Source organism: Nomascus leucogenys, chromosome 11, assembly GCF_006542625.1.
Source record: "Nomascus leucogenys isolate Asia chromosome 11, Asia_NLE_v1, whole genome shotgun sequence".
Taxonomy (NCBI): domain Eukaryota; kingdom Metazoa; phylum Chordata; class Mammalia; order Primates; family Hylobatidae; genus Nomascus; species Nomascus leucogenys.
In genome coordinates, this window is record NC_044391.1 from 64,806,636 (window position 1) to 64,823,815 (window position 17,180).

The 17,180-nt window shown below is 39.1% G+C and overlaps 1 protein-coding gene across 1 annotated transcript in view; it reads left to right on the forward strand.

The window, feature by feature from the left end:
- TMEM117 (transmembrane protein 117) overlaps nucleotides 1–17,180 on the forward strand; it is a 556,036-nt gene that overhangs the window by 180,930 nt on the left and 357,926 nt on the right. The window lies entirely within an intron of this gene.

Genomic DNA, 17,180 nt, shown 5'->3' on the forward strand with positions numbered 1-17,180 from the left:
TCAACAGTTTGCCAGAAATAGCTAGCAGCCAGAACTCAGTCCACAATCTACACGTCATTTGGAGAAAATGCTAAAGACAGAATAGAGGCTACAATACATAGAAATGGCAAAATCCAAGATCCAGTTTACACATCAGTTGGTTAAGCAAATAACATATACCATGATTTGTGGGGCTAGCTGAGTTTAATGATAATAACTATAGGGCTTGCAAAACCCAGGCATTTATTTCTTTCTGCTTGTAGTGTGAAATCAGGGTAATGAAGTAGTTTGTTAAAAATATAAAGAGGAGGAAAACCCATGGATTTAACTATTGTTTTTCACTGTCTCACAGATTACCTGAAATTCAGTCAGTAGATGAGAGATTTGTGTGTGTATACACGTAAATAAACTTATTTTAGGTTCGGGGGTACATGTGATGGGTTGTTACACAAGTAAACTCATGTCACGGGGGTTTGTTGTACAGATTATTTCATCACCCAGGTATTAAGCCCAGTACCAAATAGTAATCTTTTCTGCTGCTCTTTCTCCTCCCATCCTCCACCCTCAAATAGAACCTAATTAGTGTCTGCTGTTTCCTTCTTTCTGTTCATAAGTTCTTATTATTTAGTTCCCACTTATAAGTGAGAACATGCGATTTGGCTTTCTGTTTTCTGCATTAGTTTTCTAAGGATAATAGCCTCCAGCCTCATCCATTTTCCTGTGTATAGTGTTATAGAACAGGCTAAAGAAGGCCCTGGTGTATTAGCTTGATTTGGCCTCTATGTTGTTTACTTAGCAGGCTAGGGTGGTTAGCTAGAACCAAACTCAAATTCTTACACATCCAGTTGCTTTAAATATAGCCCAAATAAGCGTATTTTTAGACACTTAGAGCTTGCCTGTTTTACGTAGCTTGTGAATCTGCACCCAGCATCTGTTAACCATAGATAAGACAAACTCCAGCAATAAAGACATCAAACCCTGTTGCCCTTTGATCCCTCTAACCCAAATAGTTTGCTGCTGAATGCCCTAACCTAGGCATGTAAGCCGCCTCTCCAACTTCTCCCCTGGAGATCCCTTGCTTTATTCTCCTTCTGAGTAGTGACCGCCTGCCACTGTCTCTGGAAGTACTCTTGCTGGGAGGAACTTCCTCTCTCATGCAACCATAAGTTGCAATAAAGCATGCTGTGTGGTAGTGCCTCTTGGGGTCTTGCCTTTTCTGTGGTCAACCCCCAAATCCTTGAACTTACCACATATGTGTAATATATATCTATGAGTAGGTTATTTAAAAATAATAAGCCAGGTAGATTTGCTTCTGCCTTGGCATGAAGAAAAGAAATCTACATAAAGGATGCATTAAAAATTGTTGTTCCTTCATAGTATGAAATTGTAATTTGGTTCCTGTTTTTATGTGAACATTAAAGATAACATTATATAGTGAAACACCAAAGGACTTAAAGTCAGAAGCCTTGAGTTTGAGCCTTGATTACTCATTAGCTGTGTGAACTTAGACAAGCCATTTAGCCTCTCTGAGCTGTAAAATAATGATGATACTACCTATAATTATTTTTATTGACCAAACTACAATACAGAGGTGACAGAAAGGGTGTAAAAGCAATGTAATTAAAACAGTATAATTAAGAGAGTGAACTCTCCTTTGAAATTCTGGCCTCATGACTTGGGTGTCCAAAGGGGAACCTTTTTGAACTTGTTTTTTTAGCCGTCAAATGAGGATAACAATACTACCTCATTCATATGGTTACTCTAAGGATGAAAAGATGTCTCCTTTAAATGTTTCAAATGCATAGACGTGCATATTATGTGTGTGCTTCAATGGTAAAATGAAGTACAAGTATCATCTAAAGCCTTTACATGTGTCATGAGGAATGTGAGCATAATAAAGAAGCATGATGTTGAGGAGGGGGTGATATTCAGTTTTAAAAAGTCGTGAAGTCTTTAGGCAGTAATTTTGTTTTGATGTGAAAAGTGTGAAATATTAGGAAGTGATAACACTTAGCAATGAAAGTTTCCCCAAATGATCAAAATAATTATTGTATGTTCCTTTCTCATGATTCACATATAGACTTCACACATATTATATTCAAACCACAAAAATACTACCCAAGTACAGAGATGAATTTAAAAGGAAAACAAGGAGTTTTCATTTTAATTTAATTTCCAGACAGTGGATTACATCAATGAGGTCTGGCATCTAATCAAAAACTGCAAATAAAGGAAGCAGATCAATTATCAGACTCCAGTTCAGTGGCTTCAACATGATGCCGAGTGCTTTTATTCATGTTACACAGATGAACCCAGCCCTCTTAACAGAAAAAAGCAAAGACTGCCCTTGAATGAAAACAAGGTGACTTAGTTTCCTAAAATCCAGTAGGAAGACCCATGGATTTAACTATTATTCTTTTCCATGTCACTGATTAACTGACATCTGCGCGTTCCACATGAAGACAGGAAGCCCTTTTCAGAAGACTAACATGGTAACGTGAGATCAGAAAAAACAATGAACTGTAGACATTTGCTCCTTGTGAGCCTAAGCGTAATATTGCTAAGTGCAGCGCTAAGGAGATGTGTATAGTTTGTCTTGTGCACTGCATTAGGGTGTGACAGCAAAGAAAATGTAGCTAAAATGAAGACAAGTCAATTGATATATCTACTTAGATTATATGCTGAGCAGCAGAAATGCCTTTGATGGATGATGAAGTCATAAAAGTAAGGTGACCTTAACAATGTGTAGGATAAAAATATGAGTGCTGTATGGGCAGATATGAAAGGGAGCAGTCCTCACCATTACAGTACTTATTTCTGTGGTGAGTGGTACAGAGAGCATGGATTGAGTGCATGTACTGAGGAGAACAAGTTAAGAAACAAGAGCAGGGGGATTATTTAGTATCTCATAAACTTTTGGGGAAGAAAGCGGGTATATAACTAAATAAATGAGAGAAAGAAAGGAAGAATGGAAAGGAAGGAAGGAAGGGAGAAAGGAAGGTAGCAAGGAAGGTGGAGTGGGAGGAAGAGAGAAGGCAGGAAGGGAGGGAGGGAGGGAGAGAGAGAAGGAAAACGGCAAATGAAAACAAAGTGGAAGGATTGTGGTGATTGAAAGTCAAATTTACCCAAACGTTTCATATTAGATTTTCTTAACATAAGGAAAAATTATTTTAACGATTAGTCAGTGTAGGTATAAAAATATTATGCCTTTGAATGTATATGTACACACATATATGTGTATATATGTATATCTACATATATGTGTGTGTATGTATGTATACATACAGAGACAGAGAGAACGCCTTCATCTATTCCTAAGTATGGGAAGGTTGGAGTGCTTGAATCAGGAGCTACATTTCATGTTACAACCAAAAGGACTTTGCTAGGCTTTAGTCTGCTCCTGTATAGAATGGAGATTATAATGCTCAAATGGTTGTTTTGAGGAGTCAATGAAGCAATGCCTGTAAAATGCTGATGTGAATTAAAGACTCCATCTTGTATAATAATAATAACACAACGAAGCAGATGTCAAGTTGAACACATACAGTTCAGGGGCGCCTAATCACCATACGCAACAGGTGTACAGCTGATTGGATTCATACTGACTTTAAGAAGGAATTAGATAAACTCCAGATTTGCTTAAATTAATAATTATTCATAATAGGCTTCTCCTTCTGCTAATGTGGAAATAGAGTTTAAACTTCTGTGGACTTTTAGGAAAATAAACTATATAGGTTAATGAAAGATATGGAGGAATAGATAAGTGTTAAAATTAAATTAACCCTATTTAAAGATAGAAGAACAAGAATGTAGAGATCTATTCCTCTTTTTTCACGGTTGTATTGATTGGTGTTGAAAGGACTTTTTATAAGTTTAGGAACATGTAGTAATGAAATGCTAGGACAACTTGTGAATTCAGCTGTTGTATTTTCGAAAAAAAATGTTGCTGGCAGCCTGTTGGAACATCTCATTTTTATTCTACTAAATGAGTATTAAAGAGTCTTCTTTCCTTGAGAAAAGGAACACTTCTAGAGAAAATTTCTGAAGTTTAAATATGATAACAGATGGTATTCCAAATCTTTTGTCAATTACATATGTGATAGAACTCCAAATTTAGATTCATTACACAGCTACAATTCTTGACGAAGTATTTATGAATTTCTAGTATAATCAAAGAATTACCTATCCGCCCCCCGCCCCCCGCCGCCCCATAGAGGTATGTATATATCCTTTTGGAGGAAATTTTAGGTGGGCCAGGTCACTGTTCTTCTCATTCAAAGATGACTTTAGTTGTCAGCACAAATAATCTTTGTGCTGTGAACCAATAATCTTTTCTACCCTCTGCACTGGAAACCATACTGACTGGTTTGTGGCTATAGCAGGTGACCCTGTTATATGAATTATCACATCTTGATCTTGTGATTATTCTCATTCTTTCACTCAGATGAGAAATTTCATTTCAAAGACTTGACTTGCTCCTTGCTGTGGTGGTTTTTTAGCCATCTGCGGTGGTATTATCTTGTTGGAACCATGTTCATATGTCCAAAATAATTCCATAGGCTGTTCTGATTTTATACTCCTGCTGCTCTGGTACCCTGCTGCCACATTTTTTTCTGTCTTTCCTTGTAAATTTAGACTGTGATTAAAAACGTGGGGACCCCCTTCAAGACCTTTGCACATGCTGGCCCAGATGCCTCTGTTGCTTTTCCCTGGGTTTCCACGTGCCTCTGAAGAGACGGGTTTTCACATGTCACCTTCTCACTGAGACAGTCCCTGACCTTTACATCAGTAGTTCCCATTAAAACCTTCCCAGTCCCATTATTTCTTAATTAAACACTGTAGCATTTTTTTATAGGATTTATCATGATTTATAATTACTTATTACATATTTTACTTGTTTCTTTATCTTTCTGTTATACTTATGAGAGTAGGACTGGAACACTTTTATTTTCCCAGATCTCTTAATTGGCAAGTATGTGTTTAATCATTTTGTTAATCTTTAATTTGAACTCATTTAGAACTTACAGAAAAGTTATAAACAATAGTACAAAAACTTTCAAATATTCACATTTAGCAATTATCACTGTAGTTTAAAATCATATTTGCACTGTTATTTTGTTTGTATATATCCCTAAATAGTTGTGTTTTCTAAGAGCAAGAACATTCTTGTTTGTAAACACAAGACAATTATTAAGACATTTAACACAGATATGGTATTAATAATCTATAGACCACATAGACATTTTGATAACTCTTTCATTAATGGTTGTTCTGTCAACTGTTTTACCAGCCCAAGATGCAATATGAGTTGCATTTAGTAGTTAGCTCATTTCTTTGGTCTCTTTAAACCTCAAACCATTTCTTAGCCTTTTTAATTTAATTTAATTTAACTCTATCTTATCTTATCTTATCTTATCTTATCTTATCTTATCTTATCTTATCTAGAGATGGAGTCTCTCACCACTGCCCAGGCTGGAGTGCAGTGGCACAATCTTGGCTCATTGCAACCTCCACCTCCTGGGTTCAAGCGATACCTCCCAAGTAGCTGGGATTACAAGCATTCGCCACCACATCCAGCTAATGTTTGTATTTTTAGTAGAGATGGGGTTTCATCATGTTGGCCAGGCTGGTCTTGAACTCCTGACCTCAAGTGATCTGCCCGTGTTGGCCTCCCAAAATGCTGGGATTACAGGCATGAGCCATCGCATCTGGCCTTCTTAGCCTTTTATAACCTAGACGTTTTAAAAGAGGATAGGATAGGTCAGTAATATAGTAGAATGTTCCTCCATTTGCAGTTATCTGATGTTGCTTCATGATTGGATTCAGATGCTGCATTTTTATGAGGAATACTACATGAGAAATGTTTCCTTCTTACTGCATTACATGAAGAGGCACATGATGTCAGATGGTCATGTTTAAATTATATTTCTTAACAGTGACTAAATGGATGGTAGAGGGTTATATTCTAGGACTTTAGACCTATCGTTTGATTGTTAGGATACCTTACAAGTAGTATTAAATAAATTGTTTAAATATAGAGAGAAGACATGAGTGTGAGTTCAGGCCTTTGGAGCCCTCGTGTTAGTCTAGAGTTAGCTGTTACACACTCTTAAGTTTTCTGTATTTGAAATATATGCTTATTATTTACCATCAAAAAGCTGTTTGAGGCTGGGCATGGTGGCTCACGCCTGTAATCCCAGCACTTTGGGAGGCCAAGGCGAGCGGATCACGAGGTCAGGATATAGAGACCATGGTGAAACCCAGTCTCTACTAAAAATACAAAAAATTAGCTGGGCATGGTAGTGGGCACCTGTAGTCCCAGCTACTTGGGAGGCTGAGGCAGAAGAATGGTGTGAACCTGGGAGGTGGAGCGTGCAGTGAGCCGAGATTGCACCATTGCAATCCAGCCTGGGTGACAGAGCGAGACTCTGTCTCAAAAAAAAAAGCTGTTTGACTGAGTGTAGATTTTTTTTTTAAAGGGATTAAAACACTTCCATCATTCCAGTATCTGGAACAAAGGCATGGGGTGAATGAATGAATGAATGAATGAGCAAATCAGTGTTTAAGCTTAATGTTATTTTGTCAGAGGCATGTGAACCAGAGCAATTCCATCTTGAATAGGAACTGGGTAAAATAAGGCTGAGACCTACTGGGCTGCATTCCCAGATGGTTAAGGCATTCTAAGCCACACAATGAGAGCAAATGTCGGCACAAGATACAGGTCATAAAGACTTTGCTAATAAAACAGGTTGCAGTAAAGAAGCTGGCCAAAACTCACCAAAACCAAGATGGCCACTAGAGTGGCCTCTGTTCGTCCTCACTGCTACACTCTCACCAGTGCCATGACAGTTTACAAATGCCATGGCAGTGCCAGGAAGTTACCCTATATGGTCTAAAAAGGGGAAGCATGAATGATCCACACCTTGATTAGCATATCATCAAGAAATAACCATAAAAATGGGCAACCAGCAGCCCTTGGGACTGCTTTGCCTGTGGAGTATTCTTTTATTCCTCTGCTTTCTTCATAAACTTGCCTTCACTTTGCACTGTGGACTCACCCTGAATTCTTTCTTGCACAAGATCCAAGAATGGAATCTGGATTGGAACTCCTTTCTTGTAACATCTTTCTGGTGACCATGGAAGGGACTATAGTGCAGAAACCCCTGACCCAAATGCTAACTTTGGGTAAGTGGTGGGGTCCCGTAACTTCTTTCTGGTGAACCCTGAAGGGATGATACTGTGAGACCTCTCACCCAAAGGAAATAGCACTGATTGGATGACTTTGGGTATATGCATATCCAGGAAAAGAATGGAATTAGGTTAGAGGCTTAACTCAGGGGAGTTAGAGTGTCTCCTGAGACAGAGAGGGTTAAAGGCTCCTCTCAATAAAAGGCAAGGATGTTTGACTGACCTTGTGTTAGAGGCCTGACTTAGGAGGGTTGGAGTTCCTTCTAAGATTTAGGGGGTTAGAGACCCCTCTTAGTAAAGTCCCTCTTGGTAGAGTCCTTCTCGTTTAAGTCCTTCTCGGCTAAGAACAGGTTTGGCACTACGGGATGTTAACTGCTATTCTCTTTGGAATAATCTGCTTTGCACTCTTTGCTTATGACTATGGTAAGCCTAATCCTTAGGCACGTACAGGCAGGTACAGGATTAGGCATGTTCAGGATCATGGGACATGGGGAGCTTTTTCCTCCCTAAGTGAGGAAACTTGAGAGCTATTAGGACTGCTGGAAAAGATTCCTTCACGACTGACAAGCAGCTGCCTGAACTTTTCAGTGTCGGCTGCAATGGGGGGTCTTTCTCTGGCCTCCCTGAGTGCCTTGCTTTCCCCACTCTGCCACGGGCAATGCTTCTCTCTCTGTTTCTGTAAACTGGTTGAATGAATGGTAAAAATCATTGTTTATTAAAGTTTTGATTAATGGGGAAAAGGATTTGCAAGGCTAATCTTAAGCTGTTGTGAATTTGGTGTGTGTGTCTTTCTGTGTTCTATAATGGAGAGGGGCACCTTAGGATAGAACACGGGCTTAGGACACCTGTAAGCCTGCTTTTCAAGATAGCCCAGCAAACTGGTCAGTTAAAAACTTTGCTGCAGTTCCCTGAAAAAACTAGATGAGGTTTCCTTCTTGTCTTGTATGTCCTCGGGAGCTTGACCTTGTAACCATGTGGCCATGCTTTCTGTTTTCACAATGGCGGCCTGCGTTTAGGGTTCAATTCCTGGCTTAGAGATGAGTCCTTTATCTTCTGTCAGTATGTATATGTATATATGTTGTGTGTGTGATATAAAAGAGCTTTGATTAATTGGCTTAAAAATAAGAGCTTAAATCAAATATTTTGTTAGAAAAGTAAAAAGTGTAATGCTTTTTAGTTAATGTGACTTAAGTAATCTTTAGGAAATAAAGACAGTTTTAAAGATTATTGGTAAAATAAAAATATCTTCAAAAATGTAAACATTTGGTCTAAGTTATGCAGGTTTGATATTAGGTTTGCAAAATGCTTTAAGGTCATAAACTGCTTCTTTGACTTTTGAAAATTGTTCAATTTACCTACCTTGGAGCATTAAATTCTAGATAAAGCCTGGGGACATGTGGAGTTAGCCATGCTGTCTAGCTATGCCGGAGGCAGCCCTTATCTGCACTTCTGCCTGGTGTGTCCTAGGATAGGCTCCACACCTAGTACATAATTAAAATCGCTTACTAACCAGGATTTTCACCAAAAGTAAAAGTCACTAAGAGTTAACAGTGTAACGTGTATTTGAGACTACTAAAGAAACAGTTTTACATGCAAAGTGTGTAATACAGTGAAATGTGTTTTTGGAAACGATTATAGAAAGGCATGGGAATGTGGATTTTTCTTGCCTAAATTAAAGGGTTAAAGGATTGTTTTAACCTATATATGCCTACTGTTCCATTATTGGAATGCTGAGCTTGTGGCAGTTATTTATATACTACTGCTCAAGGTCAACACCAAGGTCTGATTTTCCCCCCAAAATTTGTAACCTCCAGCATAAATGGGTTAAGTTCAATAGGATAAAGCTGAAGGTTTAAGCAAGTTATAGAAGGTTTGTGAGAAGTTAATTATAAAAGAAATTCTGTGTGTGAATATATTGGCTAAAGTTAAAGTGCCATTATTCAGTTTTTCTGTATATTGAATTTTGCAATAAAAGCACAACAAGTTTTTCTTAAAGCAAAAACCTGCTTATAATCTGCTCTTTAACAAAACTTATAAAGGGTTATAAAAGGTTTATGAGAATCTTACCTTAGGGTCAAACTAATTAAGATTAAATACATTTGTCTATAAGGTTTTATTAAGAATTGGGTTTGACATCAATAATGCACTAATGCAACAGTGACATTTGGCTTATTTGGTATAAAAATCATGCAGGTAGCATTGTCAAATGTAAAATAGTGTTTGGCTTTCTTTGGGCTGTATTCGTATAAATGTACTATTGATATGTGTTGAAAATTATAGGAAACTCCTATAATTCTGATATAACTTAGTGTATATTAATAATTATAATTGTTACATAAAATCATCATGTGCCACAGAGGTAACCAAAATTTGTCAATCGTGTTTTTGACTGGGGCTGTCCTAGAACTTTTTGCCATCCACAGACAATTGTTGTCTTGTTTTGGTCTTCTTTACAAGATGGTTTATAGTCAGGTATAGGACTTCGACAGGTGCATTTAAATGCAGGTTTCTGATAACTTTGGAAATTGTGACATTAGAATAAAGGAAACAACTTTCAGGACTCTCATGGATAGCTGAAATGTTCATGAATATCAAACGAGTTAAATACATAAACTAAAGAAATCTGAAGTAATCTTTTACCTTTTTGCTTAAAATGCTGCTGATACTTTGTTCTGTTTTTCAGAGTTGAGAAAACTTTTCTTTTGAGCTGTTTACAGCTTGTAGCAATTGAGTAAAGTATACTCATGAACAAAATTTGGAGCATATTTGTCTCTCTCTACCTGATTTGTCCATAATTTAGAAACTATTTGTGAGTATCCTTAATTTATGGCAATGTAGTTATTTGCATAAGTGCAATAAGAATCTGATTCCTTTTATAACAGGACACAATAGGAAAAACTGGTTATTTTACCAAGGCTTTGGCTGGAATGGCATGCTTTCCTTTAAGGAATCAAATTTGACTTGTAGAGCCAATAAAAGCCCTTTGGGGAAATGTCTCATACCTTGTCTCCACAGTTCCTGTACAGGGTTTCTGACCTGTGGTAAGTAAAGAATACCACTTTCTAACAAGTTCAGGAGCCCAAAGTTATCTTGGGACCTCATAAGGAGAGGAATTTACTCAACTCATAGGTATTTGATGGTACAAACCCACGGCTGTGCTCAGCTTTAAAAAAGTCTTAATTGAGATTGCTTCTATGGAGCAGAGTTCCATCAAAGCCAATTTAAAAAGAGCTTATGTGAAAAATAATTATTCTTGCTACACTTTATACAAATAAAGTGGCCAAGTGTAATAAAGCAAATCAACCTTACCATGATTTGTCTTTAGTAAAGATGGAAAACTGGAGATAGAAATATTATATTTCAAGAACTATGGTACACATTGTTAAATTGTAGTCTCATCAGTTGATTTTAGGTTTGTTTCTTCAATTTAGGCTAATGTTACTTATTTCTGTGAACCATCCAGTAATCTCTGACAGCAGCTCAAAAGAAACAAGAGAGATAGGTAATGTAAAAATCTGGATCAGTATTCTAATCGTGGGCACATATTGGAATCATGTAGCAACCCCATATCAGCTTGGTTCCAACAGTTGTCTAGTTCATGGAAAGCCTTCTAATTTAGTTTATTTGAGATAATTTTACTTATTTTGCTTTACTGTTGTGGAATATTTTGCTGTTGTATTCTTGGTGTAGGAATGCAGGACAAGCTTATTAAATGTTTTCTTAAACACTTACTAATCTTTCATACAGCACCTTTGTCAAAACTCAGAGTTATGAATGACCCTCACCATACTGATGCTTTCTGACTGAGCTCCTCTCTATCTTGAATACAAGAGACCCTAATAGTGAGGTAGGAATATCATTGCCCCTGTTCAGCCTGAAGGAGTTACAGAAGATGGATCTTCGTCCCTCTGCAACCCTTAGGATTAAGGGTTCTCTTATAAAAGGGAGGGGAGGAATGTCAGAGGCGTGTGAACCAGAACAACTCCATCTTGAATAAGGGCAGGTTAAAATGAGGCTGGGACCTACTGGGCTGCATTCTCAAATGGTTATGGCATTCTAAGTCACACGATGAGATAGAAGGTTGGCACAAAATACAGGCCATAAAGACCTTGCTGATAAAATGAGTTGCAGTAAAGAAACCAGCCAAAACCCACCAAAACCAAGATGGTGACGAGAGTGACCCTCTGGTTGTCCTCACTGCTACACACTCACCAGTGCCAAGACAGTTTACAGATGCCTTGGCAACATCAGGAAGTTACCCTGTATGGTCTGAAAAGGGGAAACATGAATAATTCACCCCTTGATTAGAATATCATCAAGAAATAACCATAAAAATGAGCAACTAGCAGCCCTCTGGGCTGCTCTGTCTATGGAGTAGCCATTCTTTTATTCCTTTACTCTCTTAATAAACTTTCTTTCACTTTATGGACTGACTCTGAATTCTTTCTTGCACGAGATCCAAGAACCCTCTCTAGGAGCCTGGATCAGGTGGGACCCCTTTCCTATAACAATTTTATAATAATGTGCCAGTTTTGAAAACCGATCCTTTATCTCCATAATATGTCTTTGATAGAGTCATAATATGTCCTAGCTGGAAAGCCAACAAGCTAGCTAACAGATGAAATAAGAGGCCCGGGATTATAGAGTGATTTGCCAAAGGTCACACACATGATGTGATTTGGATCTAAACATTTCCTCAATGATAGTCATCAGGCTTTTGGATAATCATCTTAATCCCTACAGTAGAAAAAATTTTCTAAGTGTAGAAGCACATTTTGACATCATCTTCAAAGTTTTTTCTCTCTCCTTCAGGGATGACTGAGTAGAATCTAATAAAAATGCTTTTAATATAATGTGCCTTGATTGGAGGTGGATAATGGACTAGACAGTGTTCTGCCACTGGACGTTACTTATCCTGCCTTCAGCTTAAAGATGCTGGTGATCTTTTCAGAGCAGAATCAAAGACCATTAATGGAGTTTGATGTTTTCTTCAGTTCAGTAGAGGTGGAGATGTAGTGACTGTTTCTTGTGATTCTTGTCTACCTAGTCAATGGCAAAGATCATGTATATCATTCTTGTGGTATCTGTTTACTCTTGATACTGTTAATTTCATAGAGCATTTTATACATTTCTAAGTCCCTCAGCAAAAGCAGGATGAGAAAAACATGGAGATGGAAAACAATTTCTTAGGCAACAGGTTAAAATTCCTTTAATTACACTGTGATAGATTTTTACATCTGAAAAAACCCTCCTGCTACAAACATAGAGAAATGCTAGGTTAGCTACAACAAACATCCTTTCATATTAGTAGCCGAGAAAGTAAAGGAAATTCACAGAGGCTAAACTATGAAAAAAGAGAAATGTAAACAGGGCAGTGAGGGACTCTATCCTCGGGTTCTTATAGCCTCATAGGGAAATCAGTAACATTTGTCTTTGCATGGTATAGCATTGGTATTAGATATAAATAATTGATATGAATAGTATAAATAATAGTTGTTAAATTAGTCCAAATAGATTAAAATATATGTGTGATGTTTAATGCAATTAAGTCCATGGTGATTACTCCTAAAGTCGTTAGAATTCTGCAAATGCAGAATTTACAATTTTTGGTAGCTATTTTTAGACTGCAGTCTTGAATTCAGCGTGGGCTCACAAGCTGTCCACTCAATAAATTAAACTCAAATGAAATTAAAATTTGAGAAAATGAAAATTCAAAATGAATGATTCTTTTACATTTTGAAAAACCTGTATTCTGTAGGAAGGTAATGCTATTATGAAGTACCTTTTAACATTGTGACAGTTTTATGCGTCAGCTTGAATGGCCACAGGATGCTCAGATTAATTATCAGTTCTGGGTGTGTCTGTAAGGATGTTTTTAGATGAGATTAGCACTTGAATCAGTGGACTCAGTAAAGTAGATTGCCCTCTCCAGTGTGAGCAGGCACCAGTCAATCTTTCGAGGTCCTGAATAGAACAAAATGGAGAGAAAGGAGGAATTTGCCCCTGTTGCTTCTCGCCTTAAGCTGGAACATCTCATCTCATCTCATCTTCTCTGGTCCTCAAACTGGAATTTCCACCATCAGCTCCCATGGTTGTCAGGCTTTCAGACCTGGACTGAATTACAGTGCTGGCTTGCTGAGTCTCCCGCTTGCAGATGGCAGATTGTGGGACTTCTCAGCCTTCATAATTGTGTGAGCCAATTCCACTATAATAAATCTCCATGTGTATAACTCCTACTGGCTCTGTTTCTATTGAGTTCTGTGATTAGTACAGTAAGGATGCAAATGAAACAACCCTGTAGACATTTTGAGAAATCTGGATGGTCTCATTTTTCTCACCTGTGAAACAAAGGAATTGAGTAGATGACCGCTTATGTATTCTGTGATTATATCTTCATTCATTTATTTAATATTTATTGAGTGTTACTATATGCCCAATGCTGGACATTTGAAGATGAATAAAATACATTTCCTTTGCTCAAAAAACGTATGTTCTAGTGAGAGAAACAATAGTAAGCAAGTAATTAATCCAATATGTTATTTAACTGGATGTATATGTAGAATTGACTGACTGAATAAACTTGAAGCAGGAGACCAGCCAGGAGATGACTACATTAGCCTAGGGTTAACATTGAACGTTGATTCTTTCTATTCGTTGCTGTTTACCTTAATCTAGTTGTTAAATTGAGTGTATTCTTTTCTTAAAGTCTATAATCTTTATTAATGTGTTGAATCTGGCTTGGATTTTAGATGGCTTTTACCTGCTGACAGTGCTGAAGTGTTGAGGTCTTGCAATTAGCTCAATAGGTTATGCTTGATAACAAATTGATGTGAGGTTACACCAGGGAGAGAATGGGACCATGAATTTTCTCTGTCATTTGATTCAAGATGAAAATGATGGGAATCACACCTGAAGAGAAAGGAAGGCAACTGCAGGACTGTTGAGGCCCCCTGAGTTTTCTTAGTATCTTTTATCAAATGAAAGATACGGCAGGTGTTTTATGACATGATAGAAGGACATATCTCATTCTTTCCCACTAAGTGTTTTCTAGCTCTTTGTTCTCTGATATTTAGCTCTGTGCTTTTCTACACAGTTTTGGGGCACTAATAATATAAAGTAGAAAAGTAGAAAGTTTCTAGATCACAGAGATCATTACAGATCTCAGTGGTTGTTATCTCACATTGCATTAAAAATAAATCTCTTCCACTGAAGTTGCTATATACATTATCCTTTTTAACAATGATATATGCATTTTGAAATATATAAATATAGAAAGAAGTATATTTGTAAGTTTAAAGAATAATAGTGAAAGGAACAATCTTCTACCTACCACTCAGCTTAAGCAACTAATATCCTGAAGCCTTCTATGGACATCTCTCTGATCTTCTCCCACTCCCCTACTGCCTCCTTCCAGTGGAAACTTGTATAATTAATTATGTGTTTGTAATTATTCGCCTTTCTTCATATTTTATCAGGTATAAATGCATTTAATTAATATGTTATTTTTCATTTGTGAAACTTGATATCATACTCATATAATATACACTGCCAAGACTTGCTTTTTTCACTCAACTTTATTTTTCTGAAATATAGCAATGTCGCTGTTTATGACTAAGGTATTTGCTTTTATTACCGTATTGTGTTGAAGGAAAATAACATAAAAAATCTTTTTTTGTTCTTAGTGGAAATTCTTGTTGTTTGTAGTTTTCTTGCCATTTCAAATATTGTTGCTAAGAACATTCTTGTAACATGTCTCTTTGGGTACAAATTCACAGATAACAAATATACCTAGAAGTCAAATTGTAAGGTTATATGTTATGTGTATCTTCAACTTTGTTACATAATGCCAAATGATTATCCATGTTGGTTGTACCAATTTATACTCTTATCAGCTGCAGGTCCATTCTTATTATGTAACAGACTACAGTTTTTACCTATCTATGTAATATGTTATCTCTTCATGGTTTTAATTTTAATTTCCCTGATTACAAATGGGTTGAAATATCTTTTCATATTTATTGATCTTTCATATTGATGGCAGCAGTGGCCCACCTGGAGTGCCTGCAGCAAACACACTGGCTACAGTGGTGGTGGTGTGGCCAGGGCTGCAGCTCCATGGAGCTGGAAACAGATGGAAGCCCCACTCCCTTCCAAGTGGGCAGGTTAGGAACCTTGCACTTCCCGGGTGATGCTGCAGCCACCCAAGCCGTGGCTGCAGACTCAGGCATCCCTGTGCTCTTGGGGGCTGGAAGCAGGCAGGAGCCCTGCTGTCCTGGGGAACAGCTATAGCCATCCAGCCACAGCTGCAGGCTAGGCATCTCTGTGTTCTTGACAGCCTGGGAAGCCCCCCTTCCCTGCAGCTTGGAAGTGCCTGCCTCTGCTGCCTGGCCTCTCCCCACTCCTGATGCTCACTCCCATCTTCGAGCAAAGTTGAGGCTGCGTCTGGGTGCTGTCACAACCCAGCCACTTGGGGCAATGCTAACATACTAGACTCCTGCCGCCTCGGCCCCTCCAGACGCTGGGCACTGACAAGCATGGGAGGGAGGCTAAGGGTGGCTGCCAGGGCCTGCAGGCACTCCTCTTCACAAAGAGCCTGGGCAATGACAGGAGGCAGATAGGCTCCTAGGCAGAAAGGGGTGAGTCCCCTGTGAAGCCCCATCTTCAAACCAGGGAGGGCCTGAAGCCTGGGGGCCTGGCTGATGGACAAGAATGGGAACATATGATGCTTTTTCTGGGCCCACCCATGGCCACCCATGAACCAGTTAGTACTCACTTCCTCCTCTTTGAAGCCCATGAAAACTCTGAACTCAGCCAGACTCAAGTAGATGACTGGATGACCTGCCTGTGGAGAGGAGTGACCCACTCCAGGGTCTCTTCTCTGCTGAGATTTGGGCAGACGTCAGGACTACCAGCTGCAGAGAGGAGCTACCCACTACAGCGTCTTCTCTCTGCTGAGAGAGGAGCACTCCAGGGTCTCCTCTGTTGAGAGGTGGGCAGATATTGGGAGTACCAGCTGCAGAGAGGGGCTACCCCCTGGGGGTCTCCTCTCTACTGAGAGCTCAATACTTGTCGGGATGCCCTGCCCGCAGATGGGAGCTACCCACTGAGGGTCTCCTCTTAGCTGTTCTGTCACTCACTAAAGCCCCTCTTCATCTTGCTCACCTTCCACTTGTCTGCATACCTCATTTTTCCTGGACACAGGACAAGAACTCAGGACCTGCCAAATGATGGGGCTAAAAGAGCAATAACACAAACAGGGCTGAAGCATGCCCCTTGCTTGCCATGTTGCAGGTGACAAGAAGGAGAGAAGAGAGAAGGAGAGAAAAGCTGTGGCCCCTTGGGAAGCCTAGACCTAGGAGCTCACCAAGCCAGGGCTGTGACACCCTCTCTGGGGCTCTGCAGTTCCCGGCATCTTCAAGCTTCTGGGCGCCATTGTGTTCCCCAGTGCCAGCCCTGGAAGCTGCTTATGGTACACCTGGTCCAGTCACAGCCTTACGGGGAGCCGGCACCCTTCTCAGAACCTGGAGCTAAGCACCCCACCACAGCCAGTGTGCATGGCTCTGCTCAGTGACTGGACCCCATACTCAATTGCTCACACACCCCTCGTCACTCGCCCCTGGCTTGCCCTTGACCGGCATGAGAGTCAGACCAGTAATGTGAGCTGAGCACAGTCTGCCAGTCTGAGTGGGTGGAATGACCCCAGCAGGCTCGAGTAAAAACTTGGGCAAAGGTGCCCCTGGCCACAGAGGTTTCCAGCTGGCGAATCAACACCTGAAGGATCCTGTGACAATATGCCTCTTGTGTAGAAAACATATTTATATCTTGTGGCCATTTTCTTTTCTACTGAATCCTTTTTTTAATTAACATTTTAGGAGTTGTTTAAATGCTTTGAATATTAATCTTTTTTTTCAGTATGTGTTGTCAATGTTTTCTGCAAATTGTGGCCGTTTCAAACACATGTAAAAGTAGATAGAATAGTGGTACCCACTGCTCAGCTACAACAGTATCCCTTT